Source organism: Heteronotia binoei, chromosome 2, assembly GCF_032191835.1.
Source record: "Heteronotia binoei isolate CCM8104 ecotype False Entrance Well chromosome 2, APGP_CSIRO_Hbin_v1, whole genome shotgun sequence".
In the NCBI taxonomy this organism is placed as follows: domain Eukaryota; kingdom Metazoa; phylum Chordata; class Lepidosauria; order Squamata; family Gekkonidae; genus Heteronotia; species Heteronotia binoei.
The window spans coordinates 78,441,166-78,468,373 of NC_083224.1; the positions used below are offsets into that span (position 1 = coordinate 78,441,166).

At 43.9% G+C, this 27,208-nt stretch overlaps 2 protein-coding genes across 4 annotated transcripts in view; both read left to right on the plus strand.

Annotated features, from left to right (window-relative positions):
* PIK3C2B (phosphatidylinositol-4-phosphate 3-kinase catalytic subunit type 2 beta) overlaps positions 1-27,208 on the plus strand; it is a 515,998-nt gene that overhangs the window by 313,084 nt on the left and 175,706 nt on the right. The gene's annotated exons all lie outside the window — the stretch shown is intronic.
* The window catches only part of PLEKHA6 (pleckstrin homology domain containing A6), a 305,537-nt gene that overhangs the window by 100,640 nt on the left and 177,689 nt on the right, over positions 1-27,208 (plus strand). The window lies entirely within an intron of this gene.

Consider the following 27,208-nt stretch of genomic DNA (forward strand, 5'->3'; position numbering starts at 1 on the left):
CTACCATTGAGGGACTGCTGGTGAGGCAGCTGCTGCCCATGCATACACATGCCACTCAGTGTGCTGCCACTGGCTGCCCTCCAGTCCCACTTTTCCTTGCAGCCCAGTAAGCCTGCCAGGGCTGGGCCACCCACCTAGAGCCCTGACGGTCTGGGGCTTTCCCTCCCTCCCCACCCCACGGTGGTGGCAGCCTGGCTTTGGCTTCTTCTCCCTATGTTTTGACTTGTCTCTGCTCACTGCACATGTCTCCAACCCAGCCTGGCTGGGGCTGCATGGAAGGGAGCCCTGCCTACCTGTGCCAGCCCAGCCAAGGTAAGGAGGAGGTGGGGGTGGTGCAGGCAGTGGAGGAGGAGGAAGAGGAGGAATTGGGGTGGCAGAGGCGTTTTGGACTCTTGAGAAAGCACTTGCTTTGCCAGTTGAAATGGGTGGGAGTTTTCGTGAGTGTGTGTGTGTGGACATAGAGAATGGTTGGAGCACTCTTGTGGAAAGATCGGGTTTATGTGTGAAAGTGGTTGTGATGGTGCTTGCAAAAACGCAGAGAAACTTTGCAAAAAGTTGAAGGGAAGAAGAAGAAAAGGGGGGGGGCACCTTCCAGGTACTCAACTATGTTGAGGGAGCCAGAGCAAAGGAACTATGAGAGGGAGTATGTTTGTATTTAAAGTAAAAAAGGGTGTGTGTGTGTGGGGGGGGGGAAGTATTTGTGATTTTCCTAGAAATAATGTGCACAATTGTATCATCCCAAAACCATCGCTCTCCCTGCCCCGGTCCGTGGAAAAATCATCTTCCACAAAACCGGTTCCTGTTGCCAAAAAGGTTGGGGACCACTGGTGTAAGGGGTTCTTCTCTTTTCACCTATAAGCTGTCCCAGCATTTTTCAAGGGTTTGCTTAATGTGTTTCGTCCTGCACAGTGGTCTTTCTGTCATGCTGGTTCAGTTAATGAAGCTTCCTTTGAGCCTTTGGCTTTGTGCCCTCTGGCCTTGGTCTCCAGAAAAGTGGCTTTCCTGGTAGCAGTTACCTCAGCCAGGAGAATGAACAAAATTAGTGGCTTTGAGGTAGATGTTTAACAAGAAGGTTGTGCTTCACCCCGTTTAGAATTTCTTCCAAAGGTGGTTTCTAAGTTTCACCTGGTGCGAGAGATAGCGTTACTGGTGTTCTTTCTGTCCCAGGAGTCCAAGGCCAGCAGGCCCTTCAAATTCCATACTCTGGATGTCAGGAGGGCTCTACTGTACTATATTGAGAGAACAAAACTATTCTGATTATATAAGGCCTTGTTCATTTGTTACTGGGGCCCAAAGAACGGAAAGGCTGCTGCTTCTCTACATGAATTGTAGCTGCCATACATTCCTGTTATAAGGTGGCTGGGAAACCCTTCCTGTTGGAGGTTAAGGCACATTCCATGAGGGCACAAGGTTCCCTGGCTGCTTTCCATAGGACATCTGCAAGGTTCCCTGGCTGCTTGTGGACATCTGCAAAGCTACAGCATGGTCAGCAGAAGACACATTTGTAAAGCATTATGCATTGAACCTGTAAGCAAAGAAGAATGCAGCCATGGGCAAAGCAGTTCTCCAACCACTTTTCCAGTGATAGCTTCACCCCTCCTCCTTTGGTGAGTAGCTTGCTAATGTTCCTCCAGTGTGAAGACAGAAGATGAAAATGGAGTTGCACTTAGCTGTAACTGTTGTTAATCGGTGTCTTCTGTGCAGACACACATTCCCACTCTTCCCTGCTGTGATCTCTCTCATGGTCATTCTGTAGTGGTTTGTTTTACTTACAGAGGCCTGGCAGAAACTGAAGAAGAAAGGGGTGCCCACCTCCGGGACGTGAGAGTTTGGGCAGGAAAAGCTGTTTAGCATTGGCTCTGGAGGGGGTGCCCCCTCAGATAGGTTTTTAGCTGGTAAAATCTTTTCTGTGGCTGGTCTGCACAGGTGCAATCCAACGTGTGTCTGCAAAAAAGATAAGAGTCCAGTAGCATCTTAAAGACTAACAAAATTTGTGGTAGAATGTGAGCTTTTGTGAGTTAGTGCCCACTTCTTCAGATATAGCTAGAATGTAAGTCCATTTGTCCTATATTGAAAAGTGGAGTAATTTCAGATGCCAAATGAAAATAGAAGGTGTGATTGGATTAGGTGTGATATGCAGGGACATAATAGGCAATGGCATGGAGAAATCAGCATTGCTGATGAGCCAAGAAACTTAGAACTTCTGCACTGAAGATGCCAATGAACAACAGTTACAGGTAAGTGCAACTCTATTTTCTTTTAAACATTCCTCCTGATTTTTGAACACTCATACAGTATCTGCATGTATTACAGGATGCTCGGAAAACATTCCAGAAAGCTGTCGGGGGGGAGTGGGGGGGACATGGAAGCTAAAAAGCCAGGAGGAGGGAATAGTTGGGGGTCACACTCTGTGCACAGAATAAAAGCTAAGCAGCAATTTGACAATTGGGAACATTTATCTGGCTATTGTTTCTTAAGCAACACAAAAGTGGTGCTTCTCCATTCTTGCATGGTCTGTCAAAATGGTCAGACCTGTTTCTGAAGATGCTCAGTCCTGGTAACGAAGTTGGAGCAGACAGACACAGCAGGGTCAAGGCTTGAATCCAAATAACTGAACTATTAGTTCCATTCATCAAAGGATGTTCTGTTTGTTCAACTGCAGATCCCCCCTCCCATCAAATATATTTTAGGGCAGTCCCATAAACAATTTTCTATGGTCTGGAGAGGAGAATCAGCATGGTGGGGGGGGGGGGGAGTCCAACATTTGTTTTGTGGTTCAACAAAGCCTCTGTGTATCTTTTTAATGATCTTCCTTGCAAAATGTTGAGGAACAAGATATGCTGAGCTGCCTTGACTGAAGAAAGCCTTTCTGGAATGTATCAGAACTCCAGGCCATGTGGTTTGGTTAACACCCACCTGACCAGATTGTATAGTTTGGGCACACTGCCTTTTCCTTTTACAAATCCCCCAAGGGTCAATAAAAGTCTCCACTCCAGCAAAAGAGATGCTTAAAATTTATTGCAGCACTGTTTACTGTGCATCTGTGATATGTTGTGCTTGCACATTAGGTATTAATCTGAAGCATCTGTATAGCAGGATTATGCAAAAGAAGTCATTGGGAATGTATGAGTAAATATATTCAGGCTAATGCACCTTAGTTTTTATGTCTTCATATGTGAAATTTCACAAACTCTTGGAACTGTGTTTTCACTGATGGTATGTTTTGGACATTGCACAATGCCATAGGTTGCCAAATCTAGGCTGAGGACTTCCTGGAGATTTGGGGGGGGGGGGGGAAGGGTGGAGCCTGGAAACAGTAAGGTTTGGGGAGGGACCTCAGTTGGGGTATACCATAGAGTCTACTCTCCAAAGCTGTCATTACCTCCAAAGAAACTCATCTATATAGTCTTTAGATTTGTTGTAATTCCAGGAGATCTCCAAGTCCCACTTGGAGACTGGCAACCATATGAGCAGAGCAGGGCCATTTCTGCTTCCCGAGTAAAATACTAATAGATGAATCCAGCTTCCTCAACTTTCTGCAACAGTGTAATTCTGAAAAAAGCTTATATAAATTATAGTAACTAAAACTAGTTATATGAAAGAAAGCTTTGTAAAAAAGGTAAAGGTAGTCCCCTGTGCAAGCACCAGGCGTTTTTTACTCTGGGGTGACATTGCTTTCACAATGTTTTCACGGCAGACTTTTTATGGGGTGGTTTGCCATTGCCTTCCTCAGTCATCTACACTTTTCCCCCAGCAAGCTGGGTACTCATTTTACCGACCTCGGAAGGATGGAAAGCTGAGTCGACCTGGAGCCGGCTACCTGAACCAGCTTTTGCTGGGATCGAACTCAGGTCGTGAGCAGAGGGCTCCGACTGCAGTACTGCAGCTTTACCACTCTGTGCCACAGATAGGCATATGATTGCTGTGAGAGTGAGCTTAGGATACTTTATTGAACTGCAGAGCAGGTCATGGGGCTCTCAAATGGCAGCAACAAAAAAGAGTGCCAATTTTCTCACTATGCCTTTGCCAGTTAAAAGTTGGTTCCTGTGATCTTTTCAACTAAGTGGTGATAAAATGAAGTCAGTATGCAATGGTACTTTTCAAATATAACATTTATGTCCCATTATACATTATATGGAACAAGCAACAAGTAGTCTCATCTGGAATACTGTGTGCAATTCTGGTCACTGCACCTCAAAAAGGATATTATAGCACTGGAAAAAGTGCAGAAAAGGGCAACTAGAATGATTACAGGTTTGGAACACTTTCCCTATGAAGAAAGGTTAAAACGCTTGGGGCTCTTTAGCTTGGAGAAACGTCGACTGCGGGGTGACATGATAGAGGTTCACAAGATTATGCATGGGATGGAGAAGGCAGAGAAAGAAGTACTTTTCTCCCTTTCTCACAATACAAGAACTCGTGGGCATTCAATGAAATTGCTGAGCAGTCGGGTTAAAACGGATAAAAGGAGGTACTTCTTCACCCAAAGGGTGATTAACATGTGGAATTCACTGCCACAGGAGGTGGTGGTGGCTACAAGCATAGACAGCTTCAAGAGGGGGTTAGATAAAAATATGGAGCAGAGGTCCATTAATGGCTATTAGCCACAGTGTTTGTGTGTATGTGTGTGTGTCTGTATATATATATATATATATATAAATTTTGGTCACTGTGTGATACAGAGTGTTGGACTGGATGGGCCATTGGCCTGATCCAACATGGCTTCTCTTATGTTCTTATGTTCAGATGTAATTAATGCAAAATTCTATGCACATATATACATAGCAATTGGCACCTTAGACACCAACAAGATTTTCAGGGTATAAACTTTCAAGAGTCAAAGCTCCCTTCATCTGATACCAGATAGTAGTATATTATTATTTAAGAAGAGAAGAAGAAAAGTCAAATACTATAATTTAGAATTAAATCCTAACACTTCTTTCTTTACTGTATTGATTGGGTAGCAAAAATTCCAAAACTTTATAAAAGGAGAGTAGGTTCTTCTGAATTTGCCTTATATTTATGTTTTCCATGGCTACATATATTTATAAGTTGTGATCTTATCCCTAACCACTCTGCCTAGCCACTCCATATCTTCTTTGTTGGTTGTTTCCATAACTGAGCTAGTGTAATCATAGCTGCTATTATTAGATTCCTGGCTAATGCACCATAATTCTCTTTTCATCCTAATGGGTAAAACTCCTAATAGATGTGTTACAGGCGATAAATTAAACAAATAGCCTGTGATATACATTATTTCTTTATGAACTAAACTCCAAAACCTTTGAACTAGTTAAGACTCCCATAATCCATGTAGCAGAGTACATCTTGTCTCATCACCCTTCCAACAGACTTCTGATTCTCCAGGGATTTTCAGCAGTCTGACTGAGGTAAAATGGCAGTGGAAGTACACTTTCAGGCAAGTTTATCTAATGTTCACATTAAGGGAAAAAATCACCAACTTCCCTAAATAGTTTTCAGCAATATGTTTGTGGGATTGATAGTCAGTGGATCTGGCAAATTAAAAGAACAATGGTTGGTCAAGGTAGCTGTGAAATGCTCATAGGATGAGTCCTAAATTCAAAGGAAACATCCCATTAGCAATGGCTTTGGACATATAGTCTTTGTGTGACTGTTCCCAGCAGAAGGCAGAAATGTGCTAGGGCATATGCAGAAAGGTTGTTTAGCTCAGTACTCTGAGTGTTTTCTGTTTGTTTACACCCTCCTGATGTTGCTGTTGACAGATAGGAAGCTCTTTGCAAAGGTATGATGAAGGAGTTCAGTATGCATGGAATTTGCCCAACACGTCGTTACTTGAGTTGTCTAGGACAAGTCATGTAATCTAGAATGTCTTATCAGAAATTATTCAAGTATTAGAAAAATACAGTCAGATATTTATGATTAGACTGGTAGGTTGTGTTCTTTAGTATGGCCCTGCAGATACTGGCTAAGCAGAAAGAAGCTGCAATCTTGTGACACAAACAGGAATCAACAGGATGCTAAATCTTAATAAATAGAAAATTTGTGGCATAGTGTGTGCTTTCATGCGTCACTGCTCACTTCTTCAGATACAATTTTATTCCTTGTTGGTCATAAAGGTGCCACTCAAACTCAAATACCGTTTTCGCACACAGGTTACCTTGCAGTCTCAATCCTGTTCCCTCCACAGTGTCCGGTCGGATTTCCCACCATCTGCACCGAAGTTGCAGGAAGTGCCGCGGCTTCTGCATAGCAAACGTAAACCACTAAAACCCAGTTTACGTTTGCTAGGCAAAAGCTGCGGCACTTCCTGTAACTCCGGCGCAGATGGTGGGAAATCCGACAGACGCTGCAGAGGGAACAGGATTGTGACTGTGAGGTAAGCTATGTGCGAAAACAGTCAAACTTTGTTCTGCTGCTCCAGAGTAACACGGCTACCCACCTGGAAGTATGAACAATATATGAAGTTAGGGAAAACTTTTAGTTAAGGTGTCAAACTAGGATCTGTGAAACCCAGGTTTGAATCCCTATTCTTGATGGATGATGTTTTTTGGCCTGTTGCTGAACTTAACCTACATTACAAGGTTGCTATGAGGATGAAATGGAAGTGGAGAGAGTGATGGACACTGTCCTGATTTGAACTGCTTGGAGGAAGGTTGGCATAAAAATGTACTAAATAAATAACAATAAATAAAAATAATCCTTTCCTATCAGTGTGATATATAGTGGTTAGTATATTGGATCTTGATCTGACAATCCAGTTTCAGGGCCTGTCTTGTCGTAAAACTAGTTGAGTGGCCTTGGGTCAGTCATATGTTCTCAGTGTAACTTACCTTACAGGGTTTTTATGAAGATAAAATGGTGAAGAGAAGTCTCCATATAGACTGCTTTGAACTCCTTGGGGGAAGTATGAGATAAAATATCTTAGACAGGTAACTGTGTAGGATGGTTTAAATGACATCAGAAGGAAAAGAGAATCCTAGCTAACCTAGGATTCAAACCAGATGGATACAGTACTCTTCCCTGCAACAGACTCCCTATATAATTTTGAACAGATCACTTACTGGTACTTCTCACTAAATGTACAGCATGCATTCTCTGCTCAGTCTTACAAAGCCAAATGAAATTGCTTAGAGCTCCTATCCACTGTATCTGGCTAATTTCTTTATCTGATTTACCCATGCTCCTTCTGAACACAGAAAGCTGTGCAGAGAAGCAAGATTCAATACTTGGCATAAAGTTGATGCAAGACCTTATAATAATCCCAGCTGCGCTGCAATAAATGATGCTATAGTTTTGTGCTTCCGGCCCTGGTTTTCAGAGAAACCACTTTATCTTCCTCTTGGACTGTGCACGGGATTTAGCTTTGCCAGGGACAAAAATAAGTAAAAGCAAGGGCAGTGAAATGTCCAGCAGCTGGTTGGAGTGTGAACACTGTGCAAAAGGCTGAGATCAGCAGCTTAGCTATCCCCATGACAAACCTCCCTAAGATGTCCCTTACTTTTTAGGTGAAGGTGGAATGCTTTGTGTGTTTGTACTGTGGATGCATGCATATACATAGATCTCTGACTCCATGCTCAGGGGCATTTAGACACACAGAACTTGCAAGATGCTAATAAAAGAGCTGACAAAGGGCAGTAAAATTCTGCCAGTCACCATAAGAAACAGCTCTCCTGGGAAATTTAAAATCTGCTGTGTTAACTCTGCCTAAATCTCAAGGGCTGACAGTTCCCATTCTGTCCAAGACAGGAGAAAAAAGGAAAGCTTTAGCTCTGGCTATCTCTAGTACTTTATTTGGACTATGTTCCAGTAATATCTTCATACAGTACATTCTGCAGTGTGCTTGTCCTAGTAATGTTCCTGTGACATTGGGAAATAATTCTTTACCTACTGAACAGGGGCCAATGGCACCTGTGCAGTGCAAACCCTGTTTTAACTGTTCTTGTAATGGTAGTGCCCTTTGGAGATCTGAGCTAGAGGTATTAAGAGTGCAGTCCTATGCATACTTTCTGAGGAGTATGCACCATTATGTGGGAGTATGCACCAAATGATTAATGGGATTTACATATGAATAGACATGCGTAAGATTGCACTGTATGAGAGTTCACAGTCTTTAGTGGTCCACTTAATGTGAGAGGACATGCTCACAGTCTTTCGGAATATTTATAATTCTTTGAAGATTCGCCCCTATCCAGCTTGTTCAAGGTCTTGCAGGGAACCTGCAAAAGAGCACATGAACTAGTGTTGCGAGTTCCAGCTTATGAAATTCTTGGAGGCTTAAGGACAATACCTAAGGATGGTGGGGTTTGGGAAGGGAGGGACATCAGTGTCTGCCTTCTGAAGCTGCCATTTCTTGCAAGGGAACAGAATTTAATAGTCAGGAGATCAGTTGTGGTTCTGAAAGAACTCCAGGACCCACGGAGGTTCATAACTTAAACAAATATGAAGCTGCCTTTGAGTCTGACCACTGGCTAATCAAGGTCAACACATTGGCTACTCTAACTTGCAGTGGCTCTCCATGGTCTTTCACATCACCTTGTTCTTTTAACTAGGGATGCTGTGGGATGAAGCTTGGACATTCTGCATGCAAAGCAGAATGCAAAGCAGATATTGCGATGTTGAGCTACAGCCCTCTTGAATAAGAGGATTCAAACCTGGCAGTTTGGGCCTGAACTGTCTTGTTTTCCTTCTGTGTGCTTCTTCCAGCTTTTGTATCAAGTATTCTGCTGCTTCCATTGAAACAGCAGGCATATTGGTAAACAACCTGTTGTTCCTGGTACAATGGGGGTGGGGGAGTTAAGAGGTCACACCAGCAGGTTTTTTGAAAAATGTGTTAGAGAATTTGCATATGGATCTTTCTTTGTGCCTTTTAAAAGCAAATATAGTTTATTTCATTGCTTCATCTTTGCTCCTGTATAATGATTAATTTTTATTGGTCATGTATTTGGCACATGATTGCCAAGATGATTCCATGCTACTAACATCAAGTCTGGCTACCTACTTAGTATTAATTTAGTTATACGGCCCATGGAGAAGCCTTTACTGAGACCAACAATTGGCTTACTTAGTGCCAGAGGCTAGTAAATATCATTTTTCCACCTGGAACCCATTAACAAATGATGCAGATTTACCTAATTTTGTGTTCTGTGTACTCAAAGACTCCTTATTTCTGATGAAGTCTGGCACACCATGGTAGATGACCATGTTGTATGTGTGCATTCGATTCAGTGCAGATTTCTGCTGAGCAGAGCTCAACTCCTATGCTTACTCAAAGAAAGACTCTGAGTTGTTATTCCATTGTAGCCATTTTCTGGACAGAACAAACAGACAGAGCTTTGACAAGATGAGCCCCACAGTTTTTGCCAGCACAAGGCAAGCTAACAGCTGTGGGATAAATTGCAGAATGTGGCTGTCCATGACATACTCTGCATTTCAACCAGTATCCATGGGGCGAATGATGAAATTAACATGGAAAGTTCCTGGGAGGTAACCTGGTTGAGGGTTGGTTGCCTTAGGAACAAGAAGCCCTTGAGAAGAGCAAAGGAAAGGTAGCAGATGGCATGAAATATATTGTTAAAATCCCAGCCCTTAAAGGAAAGCAACTCAGTGTGTGGTAGAACATATTTAACTATGACTTCCTTTTATTGTTACATGTATGAGTTGGTTTCCTGATGATAAGCATATTTCAATCATTTCCAAACTGAAGGTGCACTTCATTCTTGCTGTAAAGTGGACCAAGCACTCATGTTGTAACAACCACCAGGAAGCAGGCAGTCACTATAGGATTAGTTAAAATGTTAGCCAAGCTATTAGGGAAAGCACATAAAGGCTTGAGAGCTAACCAAAGGAATAAGTTACACTGGGCCATTCAGCTATAGTGTGTGCGAGGTAACTTGCAATTACACCATGGTCAGAATGTGCCAAAAGACAGGCTGAGAAACAGAGATTCTATCAGATCCAAGAATATAGCATCTTTTGTTCTTTAACTCTGTTGAAGCAGCTGCTGCCTCAATTATCTCATCTGTAAAATGGTATCAGTGATGAGATCCTTCTGTTTCAATGAACCGCAGATTCAGCTAGTGCTATTGTAATATATGTCAGGAGTATGTTGTATAAGTGGCTGCTCAGTATCTGATTTATAGAGCACTGGTGAGTCATTATCCATGCTCAGGGCTTTTTTTGCTGAAAAAGCCCAATAGGATATTAGGCCACACCTCCAACATCACCACTGTTCCACATAGGGCTTTTTTGGTAGAAAAAGCTCAGCAGGAACTCATTTGCATATTAGGCCATACACCCTGATGCCAAGCCAGCAAAAACTGCATTCCTGTGCGTTCCTGCTCAAAAAAAGCCCTGTCCCTGCTTATTCCATTTTCATAAGATAGCTTAAATCAACTTTTATATTTGCCCTGTGTCTGTTATGCAAATGTAGACCATGGGATATGCATGTAGAAAATATATTCTGTATTAGTTTAGGGGTTTTAGATTTATTGGTGTCTATAAGGCCAATCCACATGTTACAAAGTCCACACAGCTGGTGAGAATTCTATGCAAGAAACTTAATTCCCAGGGACATGCAGGCCCAGCTCAGACTGGAATCATTGCACCAGGGAAGAGGGGGCTTAAGCCTCCTTCCATATTATTTTTCTGATTTTAATACTACCAGGTAGTTGCTAAGTTTCTTAAATGGGGCAAATGGCCCCCAGGCCAGTTCAAGCTGGAGAAAATGGCATAAGCCTGTTGTCCCCACACCATACTCTGGATTCGAATATGGTCCATACCTACTTGAGAAGTAAGTTCACATGAAACTTCCAGATCACATCAATTGATAGTCCATGCGTTTTCCATGGGGACAGAGTAAAAGCAGGAACAGCCTAAAATTAATTATTGTGTGGCATTGTGTGTAGAATATTTAGGAGATCCTAAGATTATCTGGCAGCTGCAAGTTCTAGCTCTTAATGTTAAGCTAGATGTTTTAGGGGCTGAGAGAGCTCTGAAAGAACTATGACTGATTCAAGATCATGCAGCTGGCTTCATGAGAAGTGGGGAATCAAACCCAGTTCTCAGGGGTCGTTTTGCAGAAAAGTAGGCGCTGGGCAGAGCATATTTCTAGGATGGAAGACCACCGCCTTCCCAAGATTGCTCTGTATGGTGAACTTTCCACCGGCCATCGAAATAGAGAGGCACCAAAGAAGAGGTACAAGGACTCCTTGAAGAAATCCCTTGGCACCTGTCGCATCAACCATCACCAGTGGTCTGACCTAGCCTCAGATCGCAAAGCATGGAGGCACACCATCCACCAGGCTGTCTCTTCCTTTGAGAATGCACGCATAGCTGGTCTTGAGGACAAAAGGAGATTGAGGAAGAATCGCACTGCTACAGCACCAACCCCAAATCAGACTTTTCCCTGCAGCCACTGTGGCCGGATCTGCCTGTCCCGCATTGGTCTTGTCAGCCACCAGCGAGCCTGCAGCAGACGTGGACTACTGCACCCTTCTTAAATCTTCGTTCGCGAAGTCAAGCCGAGAGAGAGAGAGAGAGAGAGAGGTGGTGGAGCTCATCCAGGGATGAGTATTGCAGCTGTAATACTATTCAATGGACAAGGAGGTGGAACTCTCAGAAGGAGGAGGAGGAACTCTCAGAAAGGTTCAGGAGCTGTGCTCCTGTGAGCTCCCACTGAATCTGAGGCCTGCCAGTTCTCCAGATTAAAGTCCACCGCTCTTAACTACACCAAACTGGCTCTCAACAGCCCAAAACAGTCATTAAACCAACAATAGTGGGATGCATTACAGTCAGTCACAAAAAACAGTGGATGTATTACAGACACTCAAGAACAATATTTTAGAAAGGAAAATGTGGAACTCTCACTCTTTTATTAATGCCTTCAGGTAGGGTTGCCAAGTCCACTTAAAGAAAAATCTGGGGACTTTGGGGGTGGAGCCAGGAGACATTGGGGGTGGAGCCAAGGACAAGGATGTGACAAGCATAATTGAACTCCAAGGGAGTTCTTGCCATCACATTTAAAGAGACAGCACACCTTTTAAAATGCCTTTCTTCCATAGGAAATAATTAAGGATAGGGGCACCATATTTTGGGGCTCATAGAATTGGACCCTCTGGTCCAATCGTTTTGAAACTTGGGGGGTATTTTGGGGAGAGGCACTAGATGCTATACTAAAAATTTGGTGCCTCTACCTCAAAAAATAGCGCCCCCAGAGCCTCCAATACCCACAGATCAATTTCCTATTATTCCCTATGGGAATCGTTCTCCATAGGGAATAATAGAGTGCCTAGTAGACATTTCCCTCCCCCCCACGCTTTCTAAAGGGGGGGAGGGCCTCCAAACTAGGGAATCCCCTGCCCCCTCCCTCTCTCTCACACACACACACACTTACCAGATCTTCCTCCGGACAACTCTACTTCCTGTGAAAACGAAAGCAAAAGAAAGGGAGGGGCCGTTCTCAGAAGCCCTTTCTGCTTCCTGCCCAGCCTTAAAGGGGCAGACATTTTGCAAACGGCTCAGGAGCTCTACAACATGAAGCCTAAAGGTATGTTCTCCCCACCCCCCACCCCCGCTTCCAGAGTTTTGAAGAGCGGGAGATGAGGCTGCGAACCCAGAAGTCTCCCGCCAGAGCGGGAGGTTTGGGAAGCCTACATCAGGCCAAAATGCCTCAAGAACAGGTGGGAACAGAATTTAAACAAACAATAGTAACACAAAAAAACAAAACAAAAACCACATTAAAGATGCTCAAGAACCATATTTTAGAAATGAAAACACTGAAATTGCACACTTTTATTTACCCCTTTTCAGCAAAATGACTTTGGAGCAGATTGGAACAGGCTGTAGCTAGCATTTAAACAATAGTGTGGAAGAAAACAGTCATATGTATTAATGACACTTGAAATACTCTGGAACAACATTTTAGAAATGAAAACACTGAAATTTCTTAAATGGAGCAAACCCCTGCAAACGTCAAAAATTATCCACAAGCCATGTATACGTCACAATGAGATAACCATAGTTACTCAGGACAGTGTCCATCACTCTCTCCACTTCCGTTTCATCCTCACAACAACTTTGTAATGTAGGTTAAGTACAGTGACTGGCTCAAGATCACCCATCAAACATCATGGCAGAGTGGGGATTCAAACCTGGGTCTCATGGATCCTAGTTTGATACCCAAACTAAAAAGTTTCTCTCTAACTTCATATATTGTTCATATTTCCAGGTGGGTAGCTGTGTTGGTCTGAAGTAGCAGAACAAAGTTTGAGTGGCACCTTTAAGATCATATAAGGATGCCACAGCCAATTCCATAGTGAGTGCACTAATAGAATGCATGTTTAACCCTTCTAATGGGGTGTGTGTATGGAGTTTCAAATCAATAAGTGACAGCACCCTTATGGCTTGGCAAACAAATGTGAAATTGCTTTAGAAGTATAGAAAAAAACATTCAAGGTGTTATTTATTTTATTTTTTATTTATTTTATTTTATTTATATCCTGCCCTACTTGCCAATGCAGGCTGTTTTATGGTTTTAAAAGGTTTTATAAACCTAAAATTTTTACAATTGAAGATAAAACTGAATGATAATGTCTATGAACATAGCAAAACTGAATGATAATGTCTATGAACATAGCAACATTTGAATAGACAGGATCTTCAGTGCCCTTCAGGAAGAGCACTTCGAACAAAGGAAAATTTTAGCAAACAGCACCCATTAACACAAGGAAAAGATTAAGTCCAAAATGTTTACATAAAGAAATGGAAGACTGCTTCTTCCCCATATGCTTGTCAATGGTGCTTGTTGTCAGGGTTTTTTTGAGCCACCACAGCTGGTGGTGTGGCTTAATATGCAAATGAGTTCCTGCTGGCCTTTTTCTACATAAAAGCCCTATGTGAGACAATGGTGATGTCAGAGGGTGTGTGGCCTAATATGGAAATGAGTTCCTGCTGGGCTTTTTCTACAAACAAAGCCCTGCTTGTTGCACTTGCTGCTGTCAAGGGTTGCCAATCCCCAGGTGGGGGGCAGGGGATCCCCTGGTTTGGGGGCCCTCCACCCGCTTCAGGGTCGTCAGAAAGCGGGGGGAGGGGAGGGAAATGTCTGCTGGAAACTCTGTTATTCCCTATGGAGATTTATTCCCATAGAAAATCATGGAGAATTGAGCCGTGGGTATCTGGGGCTCTGTGGGGGCTGTTTTTTGAGGTAGAGACACCAAATTTTCAGTACAGCATCTAGTGCTTCTCCCCAAAATATCCCCCAAGTTTCAAATAGATTGGACCAGGGGGTCTAATTCTATGAGCCCAAAAGAAGGTGCCCCTATCCATTATTTCCTATGGAAGGAAGGCATTGAAAAGGTGTGCCGTCCCTTTAAATGTGATGGCCAGAACTCCCTTTGGAGTTCAATTATGCTTGTCACAGCTTTGTCCCTGGCTCCACCCCCTAATATCTCCTGGCTCCACCCCCAAAGTCTCCTGACTCCACCCCCAAAGTCCCCAGATATTTCTTAAATTGGACTTGGCAACCCTACTGCTGTCTCTTACTTGGGCCTACAAAGAATTTCAGCAGTTTCCCTCAGTCAAGCTCTGGGCCTTCTCTCTCCTGCCACATGTCAGACACTCAGTTGGGGGAAAGATTTTTAAACCATATATTTAATCACATCTTAGCTTAACAAACCTTTTTTTCATAACAACTTCTAAAGGGGAAATTCTATGATGCAATTTCTCCCTGGTTGTTGGGCCCATCACATCGCTGCAAAGAAACTAGCAGTTTCCCTCAGTCAGGTTCTGGGCCTTCTCTCTCCTGCTGTTGGCCAGACTGGCTGAGGGAGTGGGGATCTTCCAGCTTAGTAGTATGTGAGCAACTTTACCAACTGCCCATGCACTGTGACTGTGGAGAAACGCCATTTTAGTCAGTGGTGCTGCTTCATTTGGCAGGGGTCAGTAAATCCCTCAGCAGGCTTTGTAGCCTTCCCCTCACTCCCCCCTCCCTTCCAGAGCCAAACCAACAATGCTAGGGGGAAAATCTCCTAGAGAGGCAGGAAGTGCTTTTGTTCTTGGCATGTGTGTTAGCAGGAAGAGAAGGGAGTTGGAAGCCAGCGCTCGAGCGAGCATGTGGTGAGCAATGGAGGCTCCTGCCTGGGAGGCCCCAGGCAGGCAGACTAAGTAAGTAATTCACAAGACAGGGCAAGTTTAGATCAGGGCCAGCAGGACGCGTTTATAACACATTTTGTTTGTCAGGCTGTTTGCTGTGCGTGTGCTGTGCTGTGCTACCCTTTTAAACGCAACTGTTTTTGTTTTGTTTTTCTTTTCCTATCTTTTTCTCTTTTTGAATAAATATATTTTTACTGTTTAAATGCTGGCAGTCAAACTCTGTACCACATAGCTCCCCAGACCGCTTTAGACCACGCTGTGTTAAGAAGGGGGCCCCAGGTGAAGGGGGGAAGGCATGCAGTTGGATAAGGTGCCAATCCTCCAGGGGTGCCCCAAAGAAGTGCTGAGGTCTCTGTGAAACCCAAGTACAGGGTGGCAGAGGACCTTGAGGCCTGGCCTCACAGCTGGAGAGGGGGATTGGGAGTCCTGTTCCTCTCAATCTGAACCCCGGGACTGAGCAGGTGGTGGCAGCGCGCCCAAGGGGCAGGAGGAGAAATAGCTCCCTCCAGGAGTTGGCGACTCAATAGGGAGCTGACGGGACCGGGTCTGAAGGCAGAATCGGGCCGGTTCCGTCACAGTGACCTTTTGATCCCAAGGCCCTAAATTCTAAACTTTTTAATAGAAATAAAACATTAAAATGAACATGATATGGGTTACACATACATTTTAAAACCGATTGTCAGCTTCATACATTACAAATATTATGTATATGAACAGGGCTTCTTTTGTAGAGAAAGCCCAGCAGGAAATGATTTGCATATTATCACAACCTCTGACATCACCACTGTTTTACACAGGACTTTTTTGTAAAAAAAGCCCAACAGGAATTTATTTGCATATTAGGCCACAACCCCCGATACCAAGCCAGCAGGAACTGCATTCTTGTGCGTTCCTGCTTAAAAAAAGCCCTGTGTATGAACAATATTTACATGTGCACTTTAAACATGAGATGTGCTGAGTGTCCAGTAATCAAGACTGAACTGTTTTCGATGCCATATAACATCTAATGGGAGAGGGCTAGCACATCTGGATCTATCGCGCTTTAGAATTAACTGCCTAGAATCTGTGCGTGTGAGAGAAAATGTTACATGATCCACCTGAAGTAGCACCATTGCCATTTATCTGATTGTTTTATTGTTTTAATATTGTTTTTGTTTACTGTCTATTTTATGCTGTTAGCTGCCTTGAGTCTGACTAGAATGGGTGGGATATAAATATAACGTAAATAAATAAATAAATTGTAATGGCGTTGCTGTCAAATTTACAAGCAAAGAGGCCATTACTACGCCCCCCCCCTTTTTTTGGTCTAAAGGCTAGTCAATTTGAAGAAAATTAGGAATGCTGGAGGAGGGAATGGAGAGAGAGGGAGTCTCTCTCTCCCCCCCCCCCCCCTTTTGCCTTTCATTTGAGAATCAGGGAGCCCCTGTTGCAACTGTAAGGTTAGATTCCATTTGCAGGGACCTGTTAGCTAATTTTTCTGATCTAAGTACATGAGACCCACTCAGGGGGCTCTCTCTGAAATCAGGATAACTGGATTTGAGGAACTGAAGGAAGAGCAAAAAGCAGAAGCCAAGATACTTCAGCAATGCGCACAGCTTTGGCTGCTGTGAAGGTCAGCTCCTGGACTGCTGCGCTCATGGCAGGCAATGGAATGCAAGGGGCTGGACCTGACGGTGGGGGGGCGGTGGCGGGAGGAGAAGGAGAACTTTGATTCTTCCTTGTTGAAAAACTGAGCAACTCAGTGGCTGCCAGGAGAGCCAGTCACATTTCTGAATGCAGGGCGTTGCTTTTAGCTGAGGCCTCTTCCTGCCTCTCTGGGGCAGGCAGGTGCAAGCCTAACAGTCTTGCTGCCTCCCTTGTTCTGATAGGTTTTCATTTCTCAGCCCCAGCCCAGTCAAAATCCAGAGGTGAAATTCCTTCTGCATAGTGCTTTATGAAGCTTATTCCCTTGCCTTGCTATACATACACAAGATCATGCCCTTGTATTCAGAGTTAATCCAAAATAATTGCCACCTGCTGGTCCCATTGGAATTCTTATTTGGCCCAGAAGGATGCTTTCAAAGCATGGAAGAAAGCCTTTTTTACTAGTAAAAAAGTAAGAGTTAATTATTCCAGCTAACATGATTTATAAGTATTTATTTTAAATCTCTGAATATGTTCCACTAGTTCCACTCTGAACTAGACTCGTGGTCTATATACCTTAGTACTGTTGCCTCGTCAGGGTCTAGGAAGAGAGTGCTCTTTCCCAAGACCTGAAATCCTTTTTTAAAGAAAATTGCCAGATATTGCTACCTGTGGCCTGTTGCATGCAAAGTCCACTAAATGCCTGCCTTGTCTCCAAGTCAGCTGGAACCCTCTGCAAGCCAGCAAGAAATGTGTTCCTGTGCATTCTGGTTCATAAAAAGCCTTGGTTCTATCCAGGCCTCATTTTGGGCAGGAGCTCACAGGAGTGGAGCTCCAGACCATTTAAATTTTGTTGTGCTCTTTCTCCAAATTTTATTGTGCATACTGATGATCCAGTATGAATAATAAGTAGTGTTTCAGAAGTACAGTACTACCATATTTCCTGTGGATTTCATTGCAAAGGTGATCTAGAAAAACCACTATAGTTGTGTGCATGTTCTCTGATTTCTCCCCTTCTCTTACTATAAAAGTATGGCCTCTTTTACCTTTCCATAATGTCCCTATCTCCTAACAAAGCATGGGTATTTTTGTGACAGAGCTCATTTCATCATAATTTCTGAAAATGTAAAATAATAATTTGGCAAATACTGATTACATTTTTATTCAGAAGTAAATCCCACTGATATCAATAGGATTTACTCCTTAGTTGTCTCTGCACACAAAATTGCAGCCTTTAATTAAGAGGCAGCAAAAACAGAAGAAGAGTCCTGTGGCACCTTTAATTAACTTGTTGCAGCATAAGTTTTTGTGGGTGTATACTACTTTATTTGATGAAGTGGGCTCAAGCCCACAAAAGTTGTCTATTCAGTAACAATTCTGATGTCACCAAGACTAAGATACTTAGGAAGGTGTTGCATGGGGTAGGATAAAGATTCTCTGCAGGTATGCTTGTGTTAGTAAATGGGTAGTCCAGGAGACTGATGTCAATACCAGTTGTGCTGTTTCCTCTATTTGAAAATACAACTGGCAATTAATTGCTAGTGTGAGAATGCAGTTTCATGATCACTTATAAAAGCCACAGTTCCTCTGATATGTGTACTCACTACAGTACAGGGAGTCATTGGGAACTCCCTGCAGTTAGCACTTCTACCACACCAGTGTGGTAAAATGATTTTAAGAAGGGATGGGAACAAGCTGGCTCACAAACTAAAATTTGAGTTGAACTTTTGGGCACCTGGTTTTTTGGCCACTGTGTGACAGTGTTGGACTGGATGGAGCATTGGTCTGATCAAGCATGGCTTCTCTTATGTTCTTATGTTTATGTGTTAACTTGGGCTGATTTGAAGCTTGGGAACTGATGTTCAAAAAAGGCACTTTCCATGACCATTTACCAGACTTTTGGTTAGTTCAGTTTGGCTGTTTGGGACCAGCCATTTAAACCTAACAGCTGAGCAGTGTGTCAGTCATTCAAAACTAACCACTGACCAGTGGACACTCAGCAGTTAGGGTTAAATGGCTATGAGGCATTAAACCCTGTGGTTTCACTCCCACCTTATAAGGTGGACCCACTCTGCAGTTAGGTTTAACTGGCTATAAGACATTTAATCCTTCAATTTTGCTTCCCCCCCCCCAAGCAGTGGGGAGCAAAACCCAAAGATTAAATGGCAAACCCCACCCTCTTTCTCCTGGCCATGGTGAACCGTAGCCAGGAGAAAAGGGGGAAAGGAAGTCCTTTCCCCAGCAATTCCCCTGCCTCCTTCTCCTGGCCTCAGCGAACCACAGCAGGGTGAAAGGTAGAAGGGAAGTCCCTTCTAGGGTGATCCCTGCCCCCTTGCAACTGAGAGTCAAGATGCATAAGTAACTGGGCAGTTATAGCTGAGATTGGATTAAGGCAGTTGGTAAGATCTGTGAATGGCAGTAAATTAGCATACAAATACAAGAATTAACAAACAGAATGAAGTTTGAGTCCAGTAGCATTTCCAAGATAACAAAGTTCAATTCTGGGTATAAATGGGAACTGAGAGACTTAGCATGTGTAGTTGCATGTGCAGTTACTTATGAATCTAACTAGCCCTTCCTGGCAACTAATTCCCCACCCTCTCTCTACCTGTATGTAATAGTTGAAAAATTCTATCTGAAGAAGTGTGCTTACACATGAAAGCTTATACTTTGAATAAAATGTTGCTAGTCTTAAAGGTGCCACTATCTTCAGGTAAGGACAGATGAAAAAAGCAGGAGTCAAGTGGCACCTTTAAGACCAACCAATTTTTATTTAGAACGTAAGCTTTCGTGTGCTCTGAAGCACACTTCATCAGCCGAGGAATCCAGCAGTGAGCAAAGCCATACATAGCTGAGCAGAGCCATACATAGCTGGTAGGCAGTGGCTCTGCTCAGCTATGTATGACAGTACTCACTGTGCTGGATTCGTCATCTGATGAAGTGTGCTTAAGAGCACATGAAAGCTTACATTCAAAATAAAAATTGAAGGTGCAACTTGACTCCTGCTTTGTTCAACTGCTTCAGACCAACACGACTGCCCGCTTGGATCTATGTAAGGACAGAGAAGGTGTGCAAAGTGCTCTATACTCACATAAGCCTATGCAAAGAGGCAGATGAGTGGGATAGACTATGCTAGCCTGATCTTGTCAGATCTCAGAAGCTAGGCAGGGTCAGCACTTGGATAGGAGATTATCACAGAAATCCAGGGTCACTAGGCAGGCAAGGGCAAGCCACCTCTGTACAATTCTTGCTTTAGAAACCCCTCAGGGTCACCATAAATCCACTGCAACTTAACATAAAAAACCCAAGAGAGCTGCAGTATTCTTATATCATACTATTTGTTAGGGTCATATGAGAAAACAGTTAACCTGAATGCTGCCTCTCATCCCCTTTCAGGCTGTGTCAATGCAGCCTTCCTTCAGGCAGAGGTTTTGAGTAACTTTCCCCACCCTTCCGGCTGTGTTTACATTCAGGCATTCTTTGTTCTCCGGCCTCTCCAGCGGTGGGGCTTGTGGCTGGGCTGTGGGCCAGGAGCTGATCTGACACATGAAAGTGGGATTTATGGGATGCTGCTTTGATTCCAGCTAGAGGACCATGTGGGGTTGCAAATGAGAGGCGTGGGGTTTGGGACCAGGGCAGGGAGGAGACTGACAATGGCCAGCTGCTGCTTCTCCTGCCAGATTCTCCTTTGATGCTGTCTAAATGTTTCTTCTTCAGTTGATTGTCCAAATGAAGGCCAGCAGGCGGGCTGGACTGCTTGCAAGATTCACCCACGCACTTCAGTTCATGTATTTTGTTTTGGTTGTGGCTGTTTGCCCTGCTATTTCGACCCTGTGTTCCTCCCTGATTCCTTCCTACATTGATGATGGTGAATTTGAGTTGTAATTTCAGCTGTTATCTGAAGTTTCCCTCAGTGCAGACACCACAAACTCTCCTGTCTTGTTCACTTCAGTCTGTTTGTCTGCCCAGAGCTTTTATCTTGCTGTTGGAGGACTTCACTGGCCCATGTTGCCTTCCTAAACACTGACCTGAAGCTCACCTGCCCTCACACAACAGCTCTGCTGAACAGCAGCCCTGTCTGGCTCCAGGCATTTCCAGGCAGCCAAAACGTTGGCCAGAAGCTAGCCTTGTGATGTCACAATGTCTAAGAAAAACAAGCAGCAGATCATCAGGCACTTTCACTTGACAGCCTGGCCTTGCCCTGGGATGTGCAGTCCAGACAGAGCAAGGCTTGCGAGGAGACAATGGGGCCATGGATGTAACAATGTCCTAGGAGTGCTTAAATGGGTGTGCACTGCAGGGGCATTCACAACAGCAGTGGGGGTTGACATGGGGCAGTTCTTCATACTGTCCCTTTGCTCTTGCTATTCCTCCCACCACAGCTGGCAGGCTGTTATCTAGCTTTTTTTTTTAAAAAAAATGCAGCAGGTATATTGCTATTAAGGTATGCAACAGCAATTGTTTTTTTTTAAGTCATCCAAATGTCCACCATTGGTGGTGGAAGCAAAGAAATTGGGAGAGGGTGTCAAGTACTGCCCAATCTTCACCAATCAATACTCCTTCATTGCTTTTAAAGCTAATTTACTGAATAAGCTAGACAGCTACAGTGCAAACAAATTCTTGCTGAAACTAATATATATGACCCCAGCCCACATAGATATACCCTGAGTCCATCCGTTATACCTTTCAAAAGCTAAGCACCAAAATCTACCAATAGCCATGCCCAGTACGTGGGAGTAGGCGAGGTGGGTGGCCGTCTGGAGTGTCACCTTGCCTGCAGAGCGATGCCAGGCACCCATTCCCACTCCCTGCCGCTCTCAGCTTCCCGGGTCCCAGACGAGTGCTCTCTTCGAGCTTTCTGCCAGACTCAGAAGAGAACACCTGCGTGTGCAGTCTTAGAGTGCCTCCAAGAGCGCAGATGCAGCTCGCATGCAGGGGTGCAGTGGGGCAGGTGCCAGCTTGGGGCACCCAAAGCCCAAGCGCTGGACCTGGCAATAGCATCCCTTCCTAAACATTCCAAGCCCCCCTAAGCATGAAGAAATGAAACTGTAAAAGTCTCTGGGCTTCAGATAACATTGAATGGCCTTGGAGGCAACCCGTGCTCTGTTCCCAGGGTTGAAATGGATCCTTGATGTGTTGCAGACAAAACAGGCCAGTGTGCAGGAACACAAAGATAAGCCAAGCAGGACCCAAAAGATTACATACAGGCATAATTCTTATCCCACTCATGGCCAGAGGCACTCTTGGCATTTTGCCCCCCCCAATCCAATTACCCATCCCCCCCCCAGGTTTATGAGGAGAGCCAGTTTGATGTAGTGGTTAAGTGCGTGGACTCTTATCTGGGAGAACTGGGTTTGATTCCCCACTCCTCCATTTGCACCTGCTGGAATGGCCTTGGGTCAGCCATAGCTCTCATAGGAGTTGTCCTTGAAAGGGCAGCTGCTGTGAAAGCCCTCTCAGCCCCACCCACCTCACAGGGTGTCTGTTGTGGGGGAGGAAGGTAAAGGAGATTGTGAGCTGCTCTGAGTCTTTGATTCAGAGAGAAAGGTGGGGTATAAATCTGTAGTCTTCTTCATCTGCAGTTTGTGGGATCAGTTAATCAGCCTCTTTGCATTCATATTGGACTGTTTTACCCACTCAGATTCAATTATGGGGAAGGGAACTCATTTAACCAAATAATACAGGTCTCCCTGTTTGAATTTGGAGCCAAGAATGTCCTCAGTCTCATGATGAATCTGCTCCTTGATCAGAATTGGCTGGGGAGATGTTACTGGAGGCCTCCAAGGGGTTGGTCCAGGATCCCTTTTCAACAGGCTGCAATCAAAAGTTGGGTGACAGTGCTTTAATGACTTAGGCAAGTCCAGTTCAACAGTTACATTATTAATTACTCCTTTGATTGTGAAGGGACCCAGATACTTTAGCCCCAACTTCCTTGAGGTTGGCTCATAGGGAGAAGTTTGGTACATTTTGTCTCCAAGCTTAAAGTCCCACACTTTACTATGGGGATTTTTTTGTCAAAGTGATCTTTATGTCTTTTTGGCCTTATCAAGCTGTGTTTGTATCATTTTCCATTGTGCACTCAGCTGTTTCCACCACTCATTGAAGCCTTTACAGTCACTGGTCATGCCCCCCCCCACCCCGCGGAAGCTCTGAGAATGGTTTCCCCTGGTATCCATTGACAATCATGAAAGAGCTCACTTGGAGAATTCTGTAGACATTGTAGACATGCAGGAGAATTCTGTAGACATAGTTTATCTTGATTTCAGTAAGGCTTTTGATAAGATTCTACATACTATTATTGTTGACATGTTAGTAAAATGTGGTTTGGATCCTGTTACCAATAGGTGGATCTGTAACATGTTGACAGATCGCACCCAAAGAGTGCTTGTGAATGGTTCCTCATCCTCTTGGAGAAGAGTGACAAGTGGAGTGCCTCAAGGATCTGTCCTGAGACCTGTTTTGTTCAACATCTTTAGAAATGATTTGGATGAAGTAATAGAGTGAATGCTTATTAAATGTGAAAACTACACTAAATTTGGAGTGGTAGCAAATATGGTAGAAGACAGAGTCAAGATACAGAGACTGACCAAGAGAGAGATCTTGGGGTTGTGGTAGATAACTCACTGAAAATGTCAAGACAGTGTGCGTTTGCAATAAAAAAGGCCAACGTCATGCTGGGAATTATTAGGAAGGGAATTGAAAACAAATCAGCCAGTATCATAATGCCCCTGTATAAATCGATGGTGCGGTCTCATTTGGAGTACTGTGTGCAGTTCTGGTCCCCACCTCAAAAAGGATATTATAGCATTGGAGAAAGTCCAGAGAAGGGCAACTAGAATGATTAAAGGGCTGGAGCACTTTCCCTATGAAGAAAGGTTGAAACGCTTGGGACTCTTTAGCTTGGAGAAACGTCGGCTGCGGGGTGACATGATAGAGGTTTACAAGATAATGCATGGGTTGGAGAAAGTAGAGAAAGAGGTACTTTTCTCCCTTTCTCACAATACAAGAACTCGTGGGCATTTGATGAAATTGCTGAGCAGACAGGTTAAAATGGATAAAAGGAAGTACTTCTTCACCCAAAGGGTGATTAACATGTGGAATTCACAAGTATAGCCACCTTCAAGAAGGGTTTAGATAAAAATATGGAGCACAGGTCCATCAGTGGCTATTAGCCACAGTGTGTGTGTATATATAAAAATTTTTTGCCACTGTGTGACACAGAGTGTTGGACTGGATGGGCCGTTGGCCTGATCCAACATGGCTTCTCTTATGTTCTTATGATACAGAATCTTGACAGGCTGGAAAACTGGGCTAAAACAAATAACATGAATTTTAACAGGGATAAATGTAAAGTTCTGCATTTAGGAAGGAAAAATCCAATGCATAATTATAGGCTAGGGAGACTTGTCTTGGTAGTAGTATGTGGAAAAATGACCTGGGGGTCTTAGCAGACCATACACTGAACATGAGTCAGCAGTGTGATGCAGTAGCTAAAAAGGTAAATGCGATTTTGGGTTGTATCAACAGAAGTATTATGTCCAGATGACACAAAATGATGGTATCACTTTACTCTGTTCTGGTTAGACCTCACATAGAGTATTGTGCTCAGTTCTGGGCACCACAATTTAAGAAGGATATAGACAAGCTGGACTGTGTCCAGAGAAAGGCAATAAAGATGGTGAGGGGTCTGGAGACCAAGCCCTATGAGAAGAGGCTGAAGGAGCTGGGTATGTTTAGCCTGGGGTGCGGCCACACCTCACATTAAAAGCGGGTGTGTTGCACTCAAATTTGAACAGCTGAATATTGATTTGATGCAGGGCTGTTCAGACGAGCATCCAAGAATGCGACTCATTCTGTTGTTGAGCGATCACACATCCAAAACTATCATGCTCTTTTCTTGGAGCATGCATGATCAGATGTTGATTTCTGGGAGGGGGGGGTCCCTTGAACATGTGCCCAACTGTTTGGAGGTGGGAAATTAAACAATGCTTCAGAGGCAGGGGGGAAGGGGGGAAATTTCCAGAATTAACATTGCGGATTCAAACCAGGAAACTGCCAGGAATTAATTTCCTAGAAATTGGCAGTGACAATGATATCTGGAAATCCTCCACATTGAAAAAAAGGATTTTTTTTTTCCTGTTCTGAAGAGTGGGATAACGTTTCCCCACTTTCTGATCCTGTGTTGATTGGAGAAACAGAAGCATCACCTCGGATTCCCGGATGATCTGGCAATGCGCATGTCTGCTGGGGCTTTATATATATATATTTTTAAAAAGGTAGGAGGGCCAGTAAACATGCCAAGGGGCAGTATCGCACGTGAGCTGTCCAAACAGGAAAAAGCCAATTTTGTGCCGCTGTTTTGAAAAAGGGCCGGACTTTCTGTGCTGTCAAATTAATGCGGCACTGATCCGCAGCAAGTCGGAATGACCCTGGATGACGCTCGATTGCCAGATGTGGATGTCTGAACGAACACATTTAATCCGTCAGCGAGACGGAGCTGTGTCACCACTAATGGTACGTCTGGCTGCACCCCTGGAGAGGAGGTGGCCGAGAAGTGATATTATCACCATCTTCAAGGACTTGAAAGGCCCAATATAGAGGATGGGGCAGAGTTGTTTTCTGTTGCCCCAGAAAGTCAGACCAGAATCAATGGGTTGAAATTGAATCAAAAGAGTTTTCAGGTAAACATTAGGAAGAACTTCCAGGCAGTTAGAATGGTTCCTCAGTGGAACAGGCTTCCTCGGTGGACTCTCCTTCTTTGGAGGTTTTTAAGCAGAGGCTAGATGGCCATCTGTTAGCAATGCTGATTCTGTGAATAAAGCAGATCATGAGAGGGAAAGCAAGAATAGTTGCATCAGTGCTTAATTCTAGTGACCCTTTCTTAACGCCCAGGGAAGTGAAGAAGATGATATTGGATTTATATCTGCCCTCCTCTCCAAATCTCAGAGTCCCAAAGTCGCACACAATCTCTACACTCTGTGAGGTAGGTGGGGCTGAGAGGACTCGCACAGCAGCTGCCCTTTCAAGGACAACTTCTGCCAGAGCTATGGCTGACTCAAGGCCATTCCAGCAGGTGCAAGTGGGGGAGTGGGGAATCAAACCCAGTTCTCCCAGATAAGAGTCCGCACACTTAACCACTACGCCAAACTGGTTACCACTTTGGGATTCTGTCAGCAATTTTTCTCCAGGCCAGTTTGGCCAGGGATCCTGGAGGTCTTCTGGGCATGGAGCAGTGGTGACTGGGGGTGAGGTATTTGCAAATTTTCTGCAACGTGCAAGGGATTAGACTAGATGATCCTGAAGGTCCCTTCCAACTCTGTGATTCTATGAAATAATTTCTTTGAACTCTTCCAGGCTGTATACCCATTACTGCTTTAAACTCAAGTCTCAAAACAGCATCTACAGTAGAATTACATCACACATATGTTGAGATTCAGTGTTTACACTGTAATACCCGATTTCCATTTGCCCCCCGACAAAATACTGCAGACTCTAGCAAGAAACTTTTCTGGCCTAGGGCAGAGAACAGTTGCACACATGGGAGTTGAAGTTGGGCCCTTGCATTCTGGGTTTCCTTGGTGAATTGCCCTAGTTTTTCACCTTGGCAATTGTGCTAGTCTAATACTGAGATCAGTATCTCACATTAGTAATAGTAATATCAGTTCAATAGCAATAGTGGAGAACTGCATTTCACCAGCAACTTCCAATGGCTTTGTGGGTATTATTGCAACAGTGGTACAAGCAAATGGGGGAGATATTTGTGTCTCCTGTAGCTACAGAATTACAAGTGTGTAGAAGATGGAACATCTACACAAGCCCCTAGTGAACTTTGGCAAGTCCCTCCATTTTCCTGGATCATTTTCACAACAGTGCGTGTGGTGAAAGTAAATGTTTTGCAGAGGGAGTAGGCAGATGCTCAGATATTGTAGTAACAGAACCCAATAAATAATTTTATAGCTGGCTTTCCTTGGCTGTAAAATGTGTTTACTGACAAACTGCACTGTTCTTTCTGTGAGGGGGCTCTGCTCTTATGTTCTGACAAATCAAGTCACTCTTGGTCTTTGTTGTTTCTCCAGTCCTTTGGTGTTGTCTGGTCTGGGTTCTAATTAAAATCTAGCCTAGGTATTCCAGTAGCTGGAAATGATACAGTCTGTTCTGGGCAAGGTATGTGTCCTAATACCACTTCTGCTAATATGCCTTATCCTTCTATCATCTATAAGACTTTTTAAAAATGGCTTAAATGCTTCCCTTGCTCTGTTGTAATTGTTCTATTCACAGGTGGAGAACTTTTTCCCATCATGGGCTCAGGATGTAAGTTCCACTGCTGACCAGATTTTGATTAGGTTTCTGGATAGTGATTTTTCCAAGGGTAAGGCAGAGAGTTGGGCAGGAACTTGGCTGAAATTGTGGCGTCCCCCAACAGAATACTCTCCACTGGCTCCTGCAACCCTTGCAA